Raw genomic sequence first — 13383 nt, forward strand, 5'->3', positions numbered from 1 at the left:
TCAGGGTGACAGCCACTCGCTAAATCTTCTGACATTTTTATTTTCAACACTGAGCTTTCCTGGCCTTCCAGGAAATGAGCTGTAGGTTTTGAAGGATGCTATAAACATCAGGTCTTCTTAGGTATCATTCAGAGAAGAAGGAAAATGGAGTAAATCAGAAAATATTAAAAAGTTGTACACTTCAAGACATACTCAATTCCTATCGACTCAAGCCTGGCTGGGTTTCCTAACTGGGCTTGGCCCAGCCAGAAATAGGGATTGTCTTGTGGAGTCAAAACACTGAACCTGTAGGCTGGTAGGAAATGGGGCCAAATGAAAACAGGGCTCTGGCCACTAAAAACATCAACTGGATTTAAAATGGCTCTCTTCTAATTTCAGACTGCTGTTCTCTACTTAATATTCCATGGATCTGTGTGATACCCAGAATGATGTCTCCCTCCAAAGATGCCCATTTTCTGGTCTCTTTAGAACTTACCACTATATTAAACTGCATGACAAAGGGAATTCACACTCAGATAGAACTGAGATAGATAATCACCTGATGTTAAAATAGGGAAATTAGCTGGGCTATACAAATATGTCCATCATAATCACAAGTTTGTTTAACAAAGAGAGAGACAAAAATGAAGGTCCCAGGTGAATATGAAAGGGAACACAGAGAGAGGTAACACTGTTGACATTAGCCCAGTGAGACACAGTGCACACTCCCGACCTTCAGAACTTAAAGCTAGTGTGCTGGGTTATTTTAAGCTGGGTTATTTTAAACTAAAGGAGTTTGAGTGATGATCACACCAACCAGAAGAAGCAAATACAAAGGCAGACCAAAATAAGAGTCCAGATTGAGTGGATCCTAAGTTTCTCTCTTCTGTGAAAGGTTTGTTTACCTAGAAATGATATTAGGTGGTTTTCCTAACAAAACATCCAAACAACAAAGCTCCTGGGCATTTACTAATACTATGTTAAAGGTGTTTTATTAATTATGTTTAGTCGTATTTCCTTACAATGGTCCCATTCCTCCATTTGGGAGTGGTAATATATATTCTGTTCCACTGTGAATTGGAAATACATAATACATTTGCTTACTGAATGTTTAGACATTGTTTTTCTTAAAGTGCTTGCTAATCTTTTGTCTATTTTATTAAACTTATTAAACTATAGCTGCTATTGATCTTATTAGTATTAGGATTTTTGTATATTAATTTCAATAAACATAATTTTTACTTTATAGCTTTTATGAAGTCCAATTTATCAGTTTAAAAAAAATTGACAATGGATATAATTTTGTTTTTAATTAGTTCCTATATTTTTGAAATTATAATTAAATAATTACATCATTTCCTGACTTTCTGTAATTGTTGTTTTTAAATAATTTAACTTATTTTTTTGTGTTGTATGTTTTAAATTTATTTTTGAGAATTTCACATATGAGTACTGTAAGCTTCACTATCAATGGCATCATAAAATTAATTCTATGTTTGTGTTACAGTCTAGAAAACTTGCAGTTGTACTTTTCATATTTATAGTTACAACCTATCCCAAGGTAACTGCTCCATGTGTAGGGATGAGGTAGAGATGTGTATAGGTTATTGGCATTGCTGTAACTAATCACCACAAACAGAATGGCTTAAAACAGAAAAGTAGTTCCTCACAGTCTTGGAGATTGAAAGGCCAAACAAGACACTGCCAGGAGGACTTAGGTGCAGCCCTTTTGTGGCTTTTCTAGCTTCTCGGTGGTTCCAGTGCGTCTGGTCTTTTCCATCACCTCAGTTTCTCACTTCATCTTTACATGCCTGTATCCTGTCTGTTTCTTCTCCCTTTGACTTCTCCTTTAAAGATAATGTCATCAGGGATGATCTCATCTTAATCCCTTTAGCTTAACTATAGCTACAAAAAAAATGTCCTCAACATGATCACCATTGGAGTTCCAGGTAAATACATCTAGTAGAGTCCACCATTCATGCCATCATAGAACTTAAATTTTCTTTTACATTTTTCAAATCATAGAAATATAACTGCTTTGACATTGTCTGTTGAAATTATTCTTCCCCACATTGAATTTTAATTGTAGCCTTGTCAGTTGTCCACCAATTGCATATTCGTGTGTCTGTTTTTGCAAACTAATAATATTTTGTAAAGTTTTAAAATTATATGGTCATTTCTTCTAAAAAAGGAGTTATTTTATTTCTTCTTTTCTTATTAACCTGCCTGTTTTTTCTCTGAACTTGTTTGTAGAGATTAGACTGAAGAAAATTAGTGGTAGCACAAAACTATTACTGACTTTAGAGGAAATGCTTCCAAGGTTTTCCGATTTAGTACAGTATTGTTTATAGGTCTGTTGTAATATAATGTGACTTATGTTAAGAAGTAAGATTTCTATTGATAGTTTCACCAAGAATTTAAAGATAGGTGATGTGGATTTTGTCAAAAGTCGTTTTTTCCTTTTGTGAGGTGATGATATGATTTTTTTTTGTCCTTGGATCTATTTATATGATACATTACGTATTAATTTGTATAAGTTAAACCATTTTGAATACCTGGAATGACTGTAACTTAATGATAGTATATGATTTTTAATGTATTATTGTTTTATTGAAAAAAATTGCATTTGGGTTTACCATGGAGACTGGTGTGTCTATTTCAAGTTTTGTTTTTGAGTTTTTATTCACTTTCTCTTACATATTCAGCTTAGTAGTGTCCCTTTCCTTGTATTTTAAGCAACAATTTGAGAAGTATTGGCATTGCTATTATTAAAGGTCTAGTACAAATCCACAGTGAATCTGTCCATTCATTAATATTTCTTTGTTGGGGAACTATCACTTCTTCAATTCAATTGCATATTATAAATTTCTGTAGACTGTTTATATCCTTTACATTCAATATCATAGATCATACATGTCCAGAAATTTATTTATTTTTCTCAGTTCTCCAGTTTATTGAAATACAAGTCTTTAAAATACCATGTTACAGAAATCCTGGCACTAACTTTCTTGTTTGTGCACAGATCTAAAATACAATATTTCTAGAATTTATCTTGTTTGTATTTATTGTTTGTTATTTCATTGCCCATCTGTATTTGATTTCAGCTTTCCTTGTTGCCGCACACATATTGGAGTGAAATAATAATTTCAGTCTCTTGCACACACAGCAGTGAGTTGTGACTCATCAGGTGGCTAATCTGTCATCCTGATTTTTGTATTCCTTACTGCTTTCTGACATCTCTTCACTCTTTAATTTGGAACATTTTGAATTCCTTTCTAATCTCACTACTTAGCTCTCACGAGTTTATAGATACATTTTGATTGATGACCTCGATTGCATATTATCTGTTGTATTTACCACCTCTCTTTGGGAGACACTCATAATTTGCCCTTTCAGGAGTCAGGCATATACATGTGACTGACTTTGGTCAATGTCATGTAAGTTGAACAGCAAGTGTTAGCTGAGCAGAGGTTGTAAGAGAATCTGCTTTTCATTCTCCTACTCTGTAACAAACTTTGTTACATCCAGATGGAGAACTGAACTTAGTACTACTAAAGATGCCAAGTTACTGTGTAGCTTAAGTTTTTCCCACCTTGCCCACAGTCAGGACAAATCTCTGTCACCCGCCAGTCCCACAGCCGCTCAGACCCAACCAAGTAAACACAGAGACTTATATTGCTTTCAAACTGTATGGCCATGGCAGGCTTCTTATTAACTATTCTTATATCTTAAAGTAACGAATTTCTACAAATCTATACCTCGCCATGTGGCTGGTGGCTTATCAGCGTCTTCACATGCTGCGGGTCATGGCGGCGGCTGCAGCGTCTCTGGTCATGGCGGCGGCTGCAGCATCTCTGGTCATTGCGGCGGCTGCAGCAGCGTCTCTTTCTGCCTTTGTCCTTTTATTTCTCCTCTCTGCTAGTCCCGCCTATCTTTCCTGCCTAGCCACGGCTGATCAGGTTTTATTTATTAACCAATCAGAACAACTTGACATACAGACCATCCCCCAGCACAGCCAAGTGCAGACCATCTCAAACACCTGCACTCAGGCCCATGGTCCTAATCATCCTCTATACGGACCTGCTGGGTAATGCCACAAAGAACCCAAGAAGGGCTCCCACAGGACATGCAAATCATCCCACAGCACTTCCCCTTTTCTTTTTTTTAAAAAGGAAGGTTTTAACTTTTATACATCTCCAAAGCCAGCTTGGTATATTTGGGAATTTGGGCGTAGCTTCTCTTAACTACTTCCTGCTGGAGGGGGCACTGTATCTTATGGGGACGCAAAGAATATTTAAGGATCATGGAATAGTCCGTGAGGCTGTATCGTCTGAGCCAGTTGCCTTGAAACGATTCTGGATGTCGGATCATCTGGGCCATGGTGTCATCGGAGACCTTTCAGGTGGTCTTGGCTGGTCAAACCTGATGTATCTTAATCTGGAACAAATCCATAGCCTCTGGCTTTCTGTGAAAACAAAAGCAGAGTCTCCTTTCCAAAGTAACACATCCTTATATCCAAATTTTAAAGTCAAGATATCTTTAATATATACATATTGGTTTAACTCAACATCTTTTACGATCAAATGTTTTTCTGCAGTTAAAAATCCCAAAGACAATATAATCCAAACTCTCTGTGTGATATCCATCTTTACATGGCTTATTTTTTATATTACTTTTACTTTCTCTTTAAAGACTTTATTTTTTTAAACTTTCTATTTCTTTATATAACTGTCTACATTCCTTTTCCTCTCTCTTCCAAGCCTATGTACATTTTTAAACACATTGTAAAGCATTTAAAGTCTTGTTCCATCTGAATCTGTCTTATTGCAAACTTATTGCTTTAAACTGTAGCCTTCTAAGCCTGAAACAGCTCTGTGGCTGCTGGCTCCGCCCCCTTCAGCTTCCCAACATGGCGGTGGTACGTTTATCGCCAGCTCTGGGAGCTATCATGAGTCTATGCTTTTATCCAAGCAGCATGTAGCCCAGAAACCTTTTTTGTTTTGTAACTAGCAAAGGCTAATTCCACCACGCAACTTAATGTGCCACTTGCAGAGGCCTCATTTCCGCCTTACTGCAGGTTAAGCGCACATGCCAGGAACCCGCCAGTAGCTCAAACCGGCGGCTGCCGCTCATTTGAGAGAGAGAATTAGGAACTGTGGGGCGTTTACCGACGTCACCGTTCCTGGAGAATTTAAAGACGTCACCGCTCCATGTGTTGAGTTCTGAATCCTCTTTACCACCACACGAGGATTCTTCTCAGATCACACTTTATTGGAGCGCCTCTTGGTTAAGGGACTTTGTCTTTAGTATTTTTTTTTTTTTCCATAACACCGGCCTTTATCCCTGTTCATTTGTCCTTTTTCTTTATTCCCTCTTTTTTTTTCCCTTTTTTTCTTTAGCCCTTTTTTTTCTTTAGCCCCACGTTCGGGCGCCAATTGTAGCTTGAGAGTTTTCCCGCCTCCAGAGAGGCTGCAGCCGCCGCCAGTTATAGATGTAACCAACCGTCCCTCCAAATAAACACAGAAACAATGCGAAAGAGAAAGCCCAGAGGTCAGAGCTCAGAGCCAAAATCTCACCCTTCCACCTGCGGTGTCCCAGCCTCCCGAATGAGAGCCCTATTTCCTGACTGTTCGTCTATTTAAAGAGACAGAACAAGCCACAGCTATCTCACCTCATCAGTTCCTCAGCTGGTCCTGTTTCCTCAGACTGGAAGCTTCTGTGTCCTCATCCCAATAGCTCTCAGCTGAACTGTGTTGCTCCAAAGTCTGAAAGCTTAACCAGCCAAATGCTTCTAGTTTCTGGGTCTCACGCCCTATATATCTTTTTGCTTTATATCACCACTCCCTGGGATTAAAGGCTGGTTTTCTGGGATTAAAGGCGTGTGCCACCACCGACACACTCTTGCTATGGCTCTAATAGCTCTGACCCCCGGGGCAACTTTATTTATTAACATACAATCAAAATCACATTTCAGTGTAATTAGATTACCACCACATTACTGTTTTGGCAGAGGATAGTGAGGTCTTAGTATATCTAAGCCTTAGTCAACCAACAGTGAGAAGTTAGAGACTGACTTTCGATGTATAGGATGTGACCTGAAGTTTCCAGAATCAAAGAAAAGATAAACAAATAGAAGGTAGACACAAAACAGAATACTTCACCTCTGTTAAAGATTCTATGTGGATGATCAACTGATTAGACTTTCTATGACTATAGGGAATTAGAATATTTCACTTCTGAACCTGAAGTACCTTTAACTGTAGTTATTCTCCATTAATACAGTTTCATACAGTTTGCCCACCTCTGTGTCTAATTTAGCATTGTTTTGATTTTAGATTTTTGGTTTTATATTTAACCATGTGTATATGTGTGTGTTTGTGCACATAAGTGCAGTACCTGCAGGGAAAGAAGAAGGCTTTTGATCTAGACAGGAAGTTACAGGCAACTGCCTGACACAGGTGTTAGGAACCCAATTCAGGGACACAGTGACATCTCTCCAGCCCCTAACCTAACTTTCTCAGTATCATAAGATACTGAGAAATACTTCTGGGATATAGTAACAGTTCACCAGCCTATATCAAAACCAATGCTAACATGTCATCAGACAGCATCTGGAACATATACGGAGATTTGCCTGCTCTATTAAACTAGCCTACCTGATTTTTTTACACTTGTTTTAAAAAAGGTGTCTTGATTTATGGTTTTCTTTTGTTCTCTAACTATTAAAACTGTTAACACATTAAAATATGGTGTTTGAGGAATTCATATTCTCAGGCCATGTTCCACTCATATTTGGCCCCAGAACTAATTCTTATTCCATTTTTGCTAAGAATCATTTGGAGTATCCACAAGAATATGTCCACTCTTACAATTATTCTTTTGGAATTCTATGGACTTTGAAGAGGAATCCATACCATTCCTATATTGTGTAAGGTGTCTCATCTGGTCCCTTGACCTCAAATTCAAATTATCTGGTAAGTGAACACTAATTTATATTATGCCAAAACCCATTTTTCATTGCTTAGGAGTTGCTGGGTCTGAGAGAAAAGGATAAGGCAAGCCCATGGCTAAAGGCTGATGGTTTGAAAGCACTTGACTACTTTTAAATACTAGGCTAAGCCAAATTTCCTGCAAGAACTCAGTACCACTCAGCAACACTAGGCAGCACTCTCAGGGTAGGCTGGGGTGGCAATTCTTAAAGTTTATGGGGATTAGTTCTTAATAGACTGGAGCCTGAATTCCAAGTTATTAGATGGTTCTCTCTACAAAGAGATCAATGCTAATGAAGGGCATTGTACCTAGCTACAAAGAATAGAATGTAAGCTATCCCAATTATGTGTCATGAATAAACTGAATTCTTTTTCATGATTTTTTTTCTAAGAGAAGGAAAACAAACAAACAGGCTTTCCTCAAGGAGAGAGCATGCCTATGTATCTGGCTTTCTTTCATCTAGTCCATCTTGAAATCCTTGTTTAAAATGACTTAAATCACCACAGAAACATTAGCCTCCCTGAGCTAATCTGCTCAGCGATGCCCAAAAGAATGCAAGCTGAATAACAAGTCTGAGCAGACTGCCTGGGACAGGGCTCTGGAGAGCATGAAGGCACCAGTTTCCTCCACATAAAAGGGAATGGAACACATTTGCTCTGTTTTCTGCTTTTCTGTTGTGAAATATGAGAAACACTTTCAAGAAGTTCCCTAAGAATAAACTATTCCTGGCCCCACACATCCCTTTCTCTTTGTGGAAATCAGATTACAGCCTCCCAGTGATTTCTCAGAAGAAAATCAAAGCCTACTGCTCCGGAAACATCCCAAATCCTCTCCTTTCCCCAGAACACACTAGTGGCTGTGCTGCTCCACCAGCACTGTGGGAGTCTGAGTTCATATCCTGGTATTGCCAAGGAGATGACATCACTCCTACTTTCCATAATGAGTTCTTCCATATGTGCTGCTTGCTGAGAAAAACACATATGTGGAAACTGTAGATGAAATATGCATGCACTGTGAGCCTACTCCAACTTCCTCTCTTCACGGAAACAACCAAGTATGCTATTCAAACACAATTTAAATGACATGATAAAATAGCATTCTCTCTTTTCTGAATTTAAAGACAATTCCCAAGTCTGCAAGGACTTAACTCTCTCCAGTGATGCATAAACCTTTTGTGAAGTGCTCTTCACATAAGGGTTTGTCTTTATAGGAGTCACTAGCTAACCACAGACAAAAGAATGGGTACTGTTTCTAAGTGCTTATAACATGCTGCATGCAAATACTGTGCTTAATGCTTATGCTATGATTCCGCAGATGATGGCGTTCTTCCCATTTAGGAGCTAGCAAAAACTGAGGCTGAGAACCTGAGTGTGGTCACTTGTGCAGGCAGGGGCCTGACAGAGAAGCAGGGGAACACCTGGAGCTCCTTTTACCTCATTGCACCTGAAAACAGTGCATAAGATGAAAGGCACGTAATTAATTGTTGTTGATAAGATGATTTGAAAGAGGATTGCTTGCCAAATCTCCACCCCAGAATGCTTCACAATCTGTTCACTTTATTTTTTTTCTCCCTTCTCTTTCTGAAGGTGGGATGAAATAACAGAGGCAGGCACTTTGCAGCCTTTTAGAAGCAAAAAAAAAAGTGCAGTAAGTTAAGACATGGGGGCTTCTGTCCTTCTGTAAGTACAAACTGAATTTCCAGAGGAGTTTGATCTTGTCTGAGTTTAAACCAAATGAGAGCAGATCTGTGTCACCACAGTGTCATTAATTCCTGCATAGGTCTATGTTCTTGCTAGGCAGTCAATAGAAGGTTTTTCCTCTGGAGCTGCCTTTGGTCTTTAGCTGGTGACTGACACTTGTTTCCCATCTCTCTTTTATTTTCCTGATCCCTACCCTCATTCTGGACAACTAAGCTCCTTCCAGTGTAACACTGGTCATCACAAGGTTAGGAATGAATAGTGTTGATATTATAAAAGCACAGTCTCCTCCTCCATCCAGAGAACTGTCACCCAGTCATGCTCTCCAGTCCCCATGAAGATTGTGCCCTTATCACTGTAAGCAGGGATCAATACTGAGTTGCCACAGCAACACTAATAAGCCTTGTAAATATCCTTCTTGGTTGTTAAGACACACTGGGGGAAATAAGATAGTAAGGCATGGCCTCCCTGGCCTCTCAGGAATCCATGCAAAGGAGTTTATTGTGTTTACTGGGTAGAGACCTACACCAGGGATACCTAAGGAGTTCTTAGGTTGAAGAGGATCTTTTGTGAGAATCTTCATTTCACTGATTTCTTAAGGAGCTTTGGGAACATATAGGCGTATCCTAAACATTTTGAGAGTTATGTGTCAGGAGCCAAGACTCCAAAGGAATCTTAAATTTATATTTAACAGAAAACTCCACCCTTGCCAGTGACTGAGATCTATACCACATGGTTCTGGGGTAGGAAATGGGGTAGGAAATGAAAGAATCAGCTGAAAGGGAGGGTGGTAAGATTTGGTTGCTAGTTAGAAATGTTTTATTCTTCACTCATTGATTCCAGCTTTCATTCTATACAAGTTTATTTTTAAAAATGTGGATGCTCCATTTTCAGAGGCTGATCTAAAAATACATGCCTGCATACCTGAGGCTACAATGTGTACATAAATCCAAACCCACAAAAGAAAGTGATTGTATTCAGGGGCAGAGTAGACCACAGAACTGAGCTGAAGGATCCCTTCCAGGAGGTGGGTGACACATGAGCACATTATACACATGTTTATATTGTCAGAGTTGATTTTATGAATGGGCAGAGTTACTTTTGTATGTGGAAAGTTTAAAGGACATGAAGGAAGGAAGTTCTATAGGCATATTGACCATATTGATCTCATATTGGCCATTCACTCCTTCTAAAATGACATCCCCATCATTCTAAAGCTAGAAGAATGGTAGTCAACATGAGCAGGCATGTTGTTTCCATATGATAAGCATCATACTTTGCTTTTATAAAATGGACTACTTTACCACACGTTAATCAAGTAAGTCACAAACCATATAAAGCATGTGAGTCAATAGTGGAGCATTAAGTCACTTAGTGATGTCATAATCATCTTTCTTATGATTTTCTCACAGTAATGAAATCACCTAAGATTACATTTCTCAGAAAACATCATTGTATTAAAAAGATATGTGACTCTACTGATATTAGAATTTAACAGAGAATGAATAAAACTGATAATGATTTAGTAACTTGTTTGAACCCCTGCTCATAGAAGTAAAATTTTTGATTCCATAGCTCATGCACCAGATGAGAGGTGGCAAGTATAAAGATTAAGAGTGCACGCAGCTTCTAGCTCCAGAATTCCTGGATTTGAAGCTGATCAATACCTACCACTAACTTCCTAATCACAAGGAAACTTTTTAAAAGGAATTTTGTTATTTTTAAAATTTTTGTTTGTGTAGGTTTTATCTGCATGTTTGTAAGTATACCTTGTGTGTGCAGTGCCTACAGAGGCCAGAAGAGGGCATTTTATACCTTGAGACTGGAGTTACTGATGGTGCCATGTGGGAATCAAACATGGATTCTTGGGTCCTCACCAGTGTCGTATCTCCAACCCCCACAGGAAATTTTTTTTTCCTTTTTTGCCCCTTGGCTGTATCTTATGAATAAATCAAGGACAATAATTTATCTCAGTCCTCGGGGGAAGCTTTGCACTGGAGGAGGTGGGAATGGGGGGGTGGGCTGGGGGGCAGGAGTGGGGAGGACAAGGGAATCCGTGGCTGATACATAGAATTGAATGATATTGTAAAATAAAATAAAAGGGAAAAATAATTTAAAACATCTTACAGGAATGTTATCTGATGTAATGTCATGGAGCAACTTAGTCCCTTGGATCCTGGAGGCTTTTTACTTTGTATTGTTTCATCACACAAACCTTCTGGAATAAATGACCAATGTGTGCCTGGTATAAAAGTAGAAAATTCCACAAGTTGCTTGGCCAGTTCATATTTGTATGGATTGAGTCCATGTGAATAGTCCAGTGGAAACTAATGAAAGGCTAGGAATATGGTACAGGGTTGTAGAAAATTGAATGTGATGCTTGGAATGATAATAGAGATTGGAGGAAATAAGAGTGTTGGTCCATTTTCTGTCACCATGACAAAATTCCTGAGTAAATCAACTTAAAGGAAAGACCTTGTTTTGCCTAACACTTTTTGTCCATTTTTGCTTACCCCAGTGGCTTTTGGGCCTTTACTAAGTTAGTAAATTATGGCAGAAGCACCTTGTAGAAGAAAGTTGCTCATCTCATGATGGCTAAGAAAGGAAGAGTAAAGGATCGGTACCCGAGGGAAGAAGAGATAGGGTATTAAAAGCCCCTCCAATTTCTTAGTGACTTCTTTTCTCTTCTTAGGCCCTATCTCTCAAAGTCCCTACCCCATAACATGAATTCTACAAGCTGGAGCCAAAGCCTTCTACACATGAGCATTTGTGGGATATTGCAGATGTAAAGCACAACAACAGGTTTCTGTGGCTAACAAAAGGGTAGAATAAACACTCTGAGCTGTTGTAAGGGAGAGAGGGAGTAAGGACAGTGAATAGGAATTCATATCCTCCCTCTGGAGTTATAATAACGTAGTCTATTGAACTAGACTTTCAAAGGACAAATTAATAGTAGAACAAAAAGTTCTAGTTAACCATCACATATGCATGGGAGCCATGCAATATTAGAAATTTAGCAAACATGCAGATGGTTAAGGCTTAGATAACCCATGCATGGGGGAGAGGGGACTTGAGGTATTAGGCACTTTAGGTGATTATAAATGATTTGTTAGGAAAAATGAGTAGCCTGAAGAATAGTTCTGGGACAAAGTTCCTCTGTACTACCAATGCGGTGTTCTATTTTCAGTTTCTTCATCTGTGATAGGAGTTGAATCTATCATGAGTTGGAGGATGAAGAGAATCCTGTTCCATCCTGACAGATACAGATTTCATGGAGAGAGAAAACTTGGAGACATTTGCTGTGTTTGCTGTTCCCAGGTGCTCTTAGTGTGAGGTCCAGAAAGTGTCATAGTTAGGGGTATGTTTTTGCTTTTGAGCCTCATCTCTAAGCGTAAAAAAGGTTGGTGAACTTCTCTGAAGAACCAGATAGTAAATACTTTCAAGGCTGCAGGCGATTGGCTGTCAGTTGTTGCTATGCAGTTCTGTTGCTGAAGCTGCTACATCACAGATGTGCCGTCTGCAAGCAAATGAATGAGCATGGCTATGCTTCAACACTCATTCCTGAACGTCAAAAGGTGAGTTCCACATCCGTTTTTACATGTTGTTAAACATTAGTCTTCTTTCTCCAATTATCTAAAAGTTCAAAAGCCATTCTTCATGCAGGTTAGACATGAACAGGCAGCAGGAAGTATCTGACCCATAGACTGCAGTTCTACATTTTGTGTGAGACCCAGGAAATTAACTGAAGTTTCTGCTTCAGAAGTCAAAACCACCCATGGCCACACTGAGTGCTCAACCTTTCAGGATCCATTCAAGAGCTAACTACTTGCAAAGGAAGCAACGGGGGCTTTGGAGTCCTCTTGCTTACTGGGGCTCAAGCTGACATGCTGTCGACTTTACCTTGTTAAGATCCCCAAGGCCCCTATGAGGCACAGCTTTACTTACTGCTCATGCAAGGATGAGAAAGGGCCACTGCCATTCCTCGCCCACCATAATTGCCATGGCTGACACTCCTGTAACAAAAAACAGGTTAGCCAGAGGAAAGCATAGCTAATTTATTTAATCAAAATGGTATGGGACACAGAAGCCTTCAGGAATGAAGCCCAAACAAACCAGGGGGAATATGTCTGTTTGTATGCTTAAATTTGATGAAGAATTGATAGCTGTGCAAAAGTGTAACTGGATTAAAGGTTCTAGCTTAAAGTAATAGACTGGCAGAGATGGGAAACAAGCCTGTTCAGGTTCCTTTTGTCCCTTGTTACATTCCTCTCTCCCAGGTACATGGTGAAGCCATTTTGGGATGAAGGTCTTATAAGCTATTATCAGATAAAGTCATTGGGGTCTTTCCAGGTAGAAGGCTCCTACACAAAACATCAGGGGAAGGAAGGGGAAGGTGATAGTCTAGGTTCTATGAGCCATCTGAAGAAAGAGGAATCCAAGCTTCTCTAAATAACTGCAGGAGAGAAAGAGGAGCGAGAGCGAGAGCGAGAGCGAGAGCGAGAGCGAGAGAGAGAGAGAGAGAGAGAGAGAGAGAGAGAGAGAGAGAGACTGGAGGGGAGGGGAGGGAGGGAGAGGAAGAGAGAGGAGAGGGAGTTTCTGATCCTCCCCCCCAACATCCTTCAATTTGATATCTCCAGCGTCAAAGTGTCACACTTTGGGGGTATTTTTTTCTGGACCCCAACACTTAAAACACAATGGAGGAACCTCCCCCTCCCCC

At 39.5% G+C, this 13383-nt stretch overlaps 1 long non-coding RNA gene across 1 annotated transcript; it reads left to right on the top strand.

The window, feature by feature from the left end:
• Window positions 1-802: 802 nt before the first annotated feature.
• LOC114701996 lies at window positions 803-13174 on the top strand. Its single transcript, XR_003735915.2, has 4 exons — window positions 803-874; window positions 6810-6953; window positions 8284-9693; window positions 11854-13174. It is a non-coding gene; the product is annotated as an uncharacterized LOC114701996 (long non-coding RNA).
• Window positions 13175-13383: the final 209 nt, after the last annotated feature.

This window comes from Peromyscus leucopus, chromosome 16_21, assembly GCF_004664715.2.
Source record: "Peromyscus leucopus breed LL Stock chromosome 16_21, UCI_PerLeu_2.1, whole genome shotgun sequence".
In the NCBI taxonomy this organism is placed as follows: Eukaryota; Metazoa; Chordata; class Mammalia; order Rodentia; family Cricetidae; genus Peromyscus; species Peromyscus leucopus.